The following is an 8,597-nucleotide window of genomic DNA, read 5'->3' on the forward strand; positions in this document are numbered from 1 at the left end:
TTTTAGGTCAGAAAAAAAGAAATAGTGGCAGATGGAGTATTACCTTGGAACTTACTCATTGTTGACGAACTGCCCAGCAGGTTTATGGAAAGAGGCGATAACTTATGCGGATGCAATGTGGCTCTCGGTGTTGACAGAGCAATGAAAGGCTGGATTTTGAAAGCTAGAATCGCGACTGCACTTTGAGCTAAAGACTATTAAAACGCGGGTACACATTCATTATGCAAAACGTCTTCCCATAATGTATTTCACAGTTACAAATGTTAATGATCTTGTGGCGTTATGGGCCGGGTTAGCGCGTCTGCGGCAGTTGGACAGTTTTCTATTTGATGCCACTTCGGCGACTTTTACGTCGGTGATGGTGGTGATGATAATGATGATGATGATGATGATGATGATGATGATGATGATACACCCACCCCACGAGCGGAGAAAATCCTCAAACCGGCCGGGAATCGAACCCAGGATATCACGATCTACAAGCAGAAAGGGCGAACACCAGATCACTGTCTAACATTATGAAGCAACCTGGGCTTAGATTAACTCTTACGCACTACGTAACTTCTTTGGTTGTGAAAACAAGAGATCCTTAAAGATAACAGTACGTACATGTAATTTTTGGAGTTAATTAAGTGGTGTTTCATGAACATATAATCACTGCTAAGTTGAAGAGGGCCCAATTTTGAAATTTAAAAGGTCGGGAGCTGAAATCAAACTACTGTCAGACATTTTGTCGTATTACACAGGTATCTTATCACTGAATCTTTTGTCCAATAACTAACATCTTTGGCAGGTGTCTTTGTTGAAATACTGGGACCCTATGCTGCAACGACAGTGCCTTGTACTACCAGTTCTGTAACTTGCCGATCTCGTTTCAATATGTTGCGGAGAAATTATGAGCGCACTGCAATTACGGGGTGTCACGCGGTCCACATCCCGGTTTGCTGAACCCTGTGGCACCTGGCCGTTCAGCGCAGCAGGCGGTGGCGGTTGCGCAGGCAGCGCGGTTTTGATCTGTGCAACCCTGCTCCAGCTTCTCGCTCGCAACACTCTGAGGGATTGTATGTACTTAAGAGGCTAATGTCGTTCACACGAGCAGAAAATAAACTTATTCACGTTCCTTACATGGGAGGAATAGCTTGTCTCGTCTGGAATTTTGAATTCCTTCTGTCATAAATCAGAAGTGACAGAAGCTGCCTGATAAAATTATGACGCTGGGGGCTCACTTCTGATGTGCTTCCATAACACGTGAGGTTCCTACAGGATGCAAAAATATTTATTTGCGTGTCTTACTGTGGGTGTACACCTTTGAGTCTCGAACAATTTAATGGTTTTGTACAATACCTTCTTTTACAGAGTAGAGGGTTCAACACTGTGAACATTTTGCAGCAGCAACACACCAAAGCCAAATTATGAAATAATATGTTAATTTCCCGAGGGCATGCAGCTTTACTGTATGATTAAATGATGATGGCGTCCTCTTGGGTAAAATATTCCGGAGGTAAAATAGTCCCCCATTCGGATCTCCGGGCGGGGACTACTCAAGAGGGCGTCGTTATCAGGAGAAAGAAAGAAAACTGGCGTTCTACGGATCGGAGCGTGGAATGTCAGATCCCTTAATCGGGCAGGTAGGTTAGAAAATTTAAAAAGGGAAATGGATAGGTAAAAGTTAGATATAGTGGGAATTAGTGAAGTTTGGTGGCAGGAGGAACAAGACTTCTGGTCAGGTGAATACAGGGTTATAAATACAAAATCAAATAGGGGTAATGCAGGAGTAGGTTTAATAATGAATAAAAAAATAGGAGTGCAGGTAACCTACTACAAACAGCATAGTGAACGCATTATTGTGGCCAAGATAGACACGAAGCCCACGCCTACTACAGTAGTACAAGTTTATATGCCAACTAGCTCTGCAGATGACGAAGAAATTGAAGAAATGTATGATGAAATAAAAGAAATTATTTAGGTAGTGAAGGGAGACGAAAATTTAATAGTCATGGGTGACTGGAATTCGGTAGTAGGAAAAGGGAGAGAAGGAAACTTAGTAGGTGGATATGGATTGGGGCTAAGAAATGAAAGAGGAAGCCGCCTGATAGAATTTTGCACAGAGCACAACTTAATCATAGCTAACACTTGGTTCAGGAATCATCAAAGAAGGTTGTATACATGGAAGAAGCCTGGAGATACTGACAGGTTTCAGATAGATTACATAATGGTAAGACAGAGATTTAGGAACCAGGTTTTAAATTGTAAGACATTTCCAGGGGCAGATGTGGACTCTGATCACAATCTGTTGGTTATGAACTGTAGATTAAAACTGAAGAAACTGCAGAAAGGTGGGAATTTAAGGAGATGGGACCTGGATAAACTGAAAGAACAAGAGATTGTACAGAGTTTCAGGGAAAGCATAAGGGAACAATTGACAGGAATGGGGGAAAGGAATACAGTGGAAGAAAAATGGGTAGCTTTGAGAGATGAAGTAGTGAAGGCAGCAGAGGAGCTAGTAGGTAAAAAGACGAGGGCTAGTAGAAATCCTTGGGTAACAGAAGAAATACTGAATTTAATTGATGAAAGGAGAAAATATAAAAATGCAGTAAATGAAGCAGGCAAAAAGGAATACAAACGTCTCAAAAACGAGATCGACAGGAAGTGCAAAATGGCTAAGCAGGGATGGCTAGAGGACAAATGTAAGGATGTAGAGGGTTATCTCAGTATGGGTTAGATAGATACTGCCTACAGGAAAATTAAAGAGACCTTTGGAGAAAAGAGAACCACCTGTATGAATATCAAGAGCTCAGATGGAAACCCAGTTCTAAGCAAAGAAGGGAAAGCAGAAAGGTGGAAGGAGTATACAGAGGGTCTATACAAGGGCGATGTACTTGAAGACAATGTTATGGAAATGGAAGAGGATGTAGGTGAAGATGAAATGGGAGATATGGTACTGCGTGAAGAGTTTGACAGAGCACTGAAGGACCTGAGTCGAAACAAGGCCCCCGGAGTAGACAACATTCCATTGGAACTACTGACGGCCTTGGGAGAGCCAGTCCTGACAGAACTCTACCATCTGGTGAGCAAGATGTATGAGACAGGCGAAATACCCTCAGACTTCAAGAAAAATATAATAATTCCAATCCCAAAGAAAGCAGGTGCTGACAGATGTGAAAATTACCGAACTATCAATTTAATAAGTCACGGATGCAAAATACTAACGCGTATTCTCTACAGACGAATGGAAAAACTGGTAGAAGCTGACCTCGGGGAAGATCAGTTTGGATTCCGTAGAAATATTGGAACACGTGAGGCAATACTGACCCTACGACTTATCTTAGAAGCTAGATTAAGGAAAAGCAAACCTACGTTTCTAGCATTTGTAGACTTAGAGAAAGCTTTTGACAATGTTGACTGGAATACTCTCTTTCAAATTCTGAAGGTGGCAGGGGTAAAATACAGGGAGCGAAAGGCTATTTACAATTTGTACAGAAACCAAATGGCAGTTATAAGAGTCGAAGGACATGAAAGGGAAGCAGTGGTTGGGAAGGGAATGAGACGGGGTTGTAACCTATCCCCGATGTTATTCAATCTGTATATTGAGCAAGCAGCAAAGGTAACAAAAGAAACATTCGGAGTAGGTATTAAAATCCATGGAAAAGAAATAAAACCTTTGAGGTTCGCCGATGACATTGTAATTCTGTCAGAGACAGCAAAGGACTTGGAAGAGCAGTTGAACGGAATGGACAGTGTCATGAAAGGAGGGTATAAGATGAACATCAACAAAAGCAAAACGAGCATAATGGAATGTAGTCGAATTAAGTCGGGTGATGCTGAGGGAATTAGATTAGGACATGAGACACTTAAAGTAGTAAAGGAGTTTTGCTATTTGGGGAGCAAGGTAACTGATGATGGTCGAAGTAGAGAGGATATAAAATGTAGACTGGCAATGACAAGGAAAGCGTTTCTGAAGAAGAGAAATTTGTTAACATCGAGTATAGATTTAAGGGTCAGGAAGTCGTTTCTGAAAGTATTTGTATGGATTGTAGCCATGTATGGAAGCGAAACATGGACGATAACTAGTTTGGACAAGAAGAGAATAGAAGCTTTCGAAATGTGGTGCTACAGAAGAATGCTGAAGATTAGATGGGTAGATCATGCAACTAATGAGGAGGTATTGAATAGGATTGGGGAGAAGAGAAGTTTGTGGCACAACTTAACTAGAAGAAGGGATAGGTTGGTAGGACATGTTCTGAGGCATCAAGGGATCACCAATTTAGTATTGGAGGGCAGCGTGGAGGGTAAAAATCGTAGAGGGAGACCAAGAGAAGAATACGCTAAACAGATTCAGAAGGACGGGTTGCAGTAGGTACTGGGAGATGAAGAAGCTTGCACAGGATAGAGTAGCTTGGAGAGCTGCATCAAACCAGTCTCAGGACTGAAAACCACAACAACAACAACATGTTGATTTCCACAGCACAGACTTTATGACATGATAGCTTCTCGTTGAATTTGGAGGTGAGTTTTACAGAGTGCGAGGCAGTATTTTCGAGATTTGAGCCTTGAAAAAATAAAAAAAAACCCTATGACGGTATATTTTAAAACTGTTAAGTGCGTTACGTATTTCACTGTGGCATGAAAGAAGTGGCGCTTCTTGGTTCTATCTATTAATATCGGTAAAGCTCAAGAACTACTCCAACTCATTAGTCCTAATTATGTTACATATATAGCTTCCCTGTCAAAAGTTGTCAATTTGGCTTATAGTCAACGAATAAACTGCCTTACGTGATCTACATTAAGGTTCAGAAAAAATCTGACCTACGTCAGGAATTGTTGAGGGTAACTACTTAGTTAGTAAGACGTTTAGAAAATCGTACTTCTCGAATGAAGGTAAGTCACTGCCCATAATCTTTACGCCATAGCTGTTTCACTAACAACCGAAGAATTTATTCTCTTGCGCTTTCTCTCTGGCTCACGGATCTACGCGCACATGTCCCATTTAAAAAACTCACTGTGCCAGTAGCAAGAGAATGAGCAGCCGTGCCTTATGTGGAGCGTACGTGACACGACACAAACGCTAGATAATATGTTTTCATCAGCAGTGAAGTAATTGAGTTGGTGTCTTCGTAAAAAGTGGAAATAGCTGCTCATCTACGCAATTTTAATGCAACATAAATTCTTATGGCTCCGCAACTCGGAATGAGTATCAGGTTATCTGCATGTCTTTTCAGCCGATAACGTACTCCTGTCCTTAATGTAAAGAGAAAGGAGAAAGTGCAGAATGGGTAAGGAGGAAAGTCTGGAGCACAAAGCAAGGCTGCACAGGCAAACGTAACTAGAGGAGGGCTGGATGAGTGCTGTAGGAAGATTAAACCATTTGGAGGAAAGAGATACTCATTTACTAATTTTAAGAGCTCTGATTGCAATCCAGTACTAAGCAAATAAGGGAACATTCAAAGGTGGAAAGAACATACAGAAGCACTACACAAGGGAAATGAACCTGAAGTCTATGTTATAGGAAGGGGAGAGGAAATAAATGAAAATGAGATGGGAGAAGAAGTTGACAAAGCGAGAGCCGGCTCCGACAAGACTCCTCCATCTGATGTGAAGATGTTTGAGACAGGCGAAATACTTTCACACTTCAAGAATTATATAATAATTCAAAATCCAAAGAAGGCAGGTGCTGACAGGTGTGAATACTACCTAACCGTCATTTTAACAAGTCACGAGTGCAAAATACTGACATGTATTATTTACAGAATAATGGAAAAAGTGTTAGAAGCCGACCTCGGGGAAGATCAGTTTGGGTTACGGAGAAATACAAGAACACACCAGTTAGTACTGATCCTATGTCTTTCCCGAGATGACAGGATAAGAAAGGCAAACCTACGTTTATTGCATTTGTAGACTTGAAGTAAGCTTTTGACAATGTTGACTGGTTTGTCCACTTTTTTAAGGTAAGGTGGATGAGACACAAGGAGCGAAAATTTATTTACAACTTGTACAGAAACCAGACGGAAGCTATAAAAAAGGAAGCCGTAGTTGAGAAGGGAGTGGCGAAGTTTACAGCGGTTCCCAGGTATTATTCACTCTGTACTTTGAGCGAGCTCTAAAGGAAACCAAGGAGAAATTTGGAAAGAAAATTAAAGTTCAGGGAGAAGAAATAAAAACTTTGAAATTTGCAGTGAGAAGAAGGCGAAGGACTTTGAAGAGCAGATGTACTGAAGAAACAGTGTCTTGAAAATTTATACGATGAATATCAACAAAAGTGAAATAATGTTAATAGAAAGTACTCTGATTAGAACAGGTAATGTTGAGGGAATTAGATCTGGTAATGAGACACTAAAAGTAATAGAAGAGATCTGATATTTGGGCAACAAAACAACTGCTGATTACTAAAGTAAACAGAATTTTATAAAAAACATTACAAACGATTTATAACGTTGCAATAATTTTATTGGCATTGTACAATGCTTCTGTTACTTTTCTACACAGTTTCCAGGTTTTTCAAAGCAAGTTTTTCCAAATTAATGTTGTACCAGGTCGGGTTCTCTGCTCGTAACCACTGTTCACTGTTGTGATTTCATCATCGATGTTGGAGTGCTAACCTCCAAACTGACCTCCGAGTAGGGGGGGGGGGCATGCGGTAATCACTTGAGGCAAGATATGGTGAATATAGAGGACGCGGGAACACTTCTCAGTTGAATATTTCGACCTCCGCCTGGGTCATTCGAACTACATGGGGCCGAGCATTGTCCTGAAGGAAAAGAAATTTTCGAGACAAAAGTACAGAACGTTTTCTTTTGATAGCGTCTCGCAGATTGCTCAGGACATTAAAATACCTCTCGGCATTCATTTTGGTGTTGCGAGGCATATAACGAAAGTGTAACAGCACCTGACAATGCCGTGCTCTGCGCTCGCTGATGGTAGACCGCATCCTATGCACATTCAACGCGGCGTTCGGGGTAACAGCACGAAGTTATCACACCTGATGATGGGCATGTAAGAGCCCGAAACAGGTCGTGGTTTAAGTATTGAAAAAGAACCTTACAACTCGAGCGGTATTTTCAAACTCTACCATAAAAATGGTTGCCATAACTTTTCCTGCCGAATGTCTTACCTTTGCCTTTTTTGGGGCACTTTCGATAGGTTTCTTCCACATAATTCCCTGACGTTTAGTCGCAGGGATCGAATGATGGACCCAGGTCTCTTCCCATTTTGAACGCCCATAAAGCCTTCCCCGTCGAGGTTAACTCTGGCGGATATCTATAGCGGATATTTGTTTTGCTGTGGAAAAAAGAACGAATTCAGATTGCTTTTCACAAGAGGACATACTTCGTAGCGGCAACTGCATGCTAATTTGCAGCAAGCTAGAAAGATACTGCGGTATGCATCGTAGGTCGGGGTGAGCGTTTTCAATACACACAAGACGAACTTGCCAGCCCACATATGTCACGGGCACCGTTTATTTTGCAGAGAAAAAAAGGTAACATAGTTATTGGACGATACTTGTAAAATGTAGACAGACAGCAGTAAGAAAAACATTTACGGTAAAAAGGAATTTAACATCTAATACATCTTTATTTACCAGGAAGTCTTTCCTGAAGGTATTTGTCTGGAGTGTATCCTTGTATGGAAATGAGGCGTGGACGATAAGTAATTCAGACTAGAAAAGAATAGTTTTTGAAATGTGGTACTGTAGAAGAATGCTGAAGATTAATGAGTAGATCGAATCATAAATGAGGAAAAGTATTTATGGCACAACTTTATGTTGATAGGAAACATCCTGAGGCATCAGGTAGTGGAAGGAAATGTGAGTTTTAAAAATTGTAGAGGGAGAGGAAGGCTTGAATACAGTACGCAGGTTTAAATGGGTGTGGATTATGGTAGTTATTCAGAGATGAGGTTTTCACAGGATATACTGCATCTAACCAATCTTTGGACCGAAGACCACAACAACAAAACAACAGAATTGGATAAAATCCCTAACTGGCAATTAAGTGACGGACGTATCATTCCTAATCCAAAGACATGCATGTCGATTGCTTAGAAATAACCAATAGTCTGTGGCAACACTGACAGTGTCAACAAATTCAAGGGAAGGCAGCATTGTTTGCTAGCAAGCCTTTCACCGAACGCTGTATGCTACGGTGAGAAGTTGATAGATGATGTCTTCTCCACCGGATTTTGTCTATTCGCAATAGCACAAGCCCCTGAATTACGATGCTAGAATCGTACGACAATTGTCAACCATGGTAATGAAGCAACATATACAGGCTCGACACAGTTCCGTATTGCCGCCTTACCAACAAAATACGATTGAACGGTATATCAGACCAACTGTGTGGCTGGGTTGAAGAGCTTCTAGTAAACAGAACAGAGCTTGTCATTTTGAATTGAGTGAAGTCTTCAGCCGTAGAAGTAACATCTGGCGTCCCCAAAACCAGTATTATAGAACCATTACCTTTCACATTATATGGAAATGACGTAGTAGACAACGTTGAAAGTTGTTCGAGGTTTTTCACGGTTGATGCTGTTGTGTGTGAAGAAGTCGAAACGCTAGGAAACTGTATCGAAAAGCAGTAAGACCTGCAGAGGATCGACGATTG

This window comes from Schistocerca americana, chromosome 1, assembly GCF_021461395.2.
Source record: "Schistocerca americana isolate TAMUIC-IGC-003095 chromosome 1, iqSchAmer2.1, whole genome shotgun sequence".
NCBI lineage: Eukaryota > Metazoa > Arthropoda > Insecta > Orthoptera > Acrididae > Schistocerca > Schistocerca americana.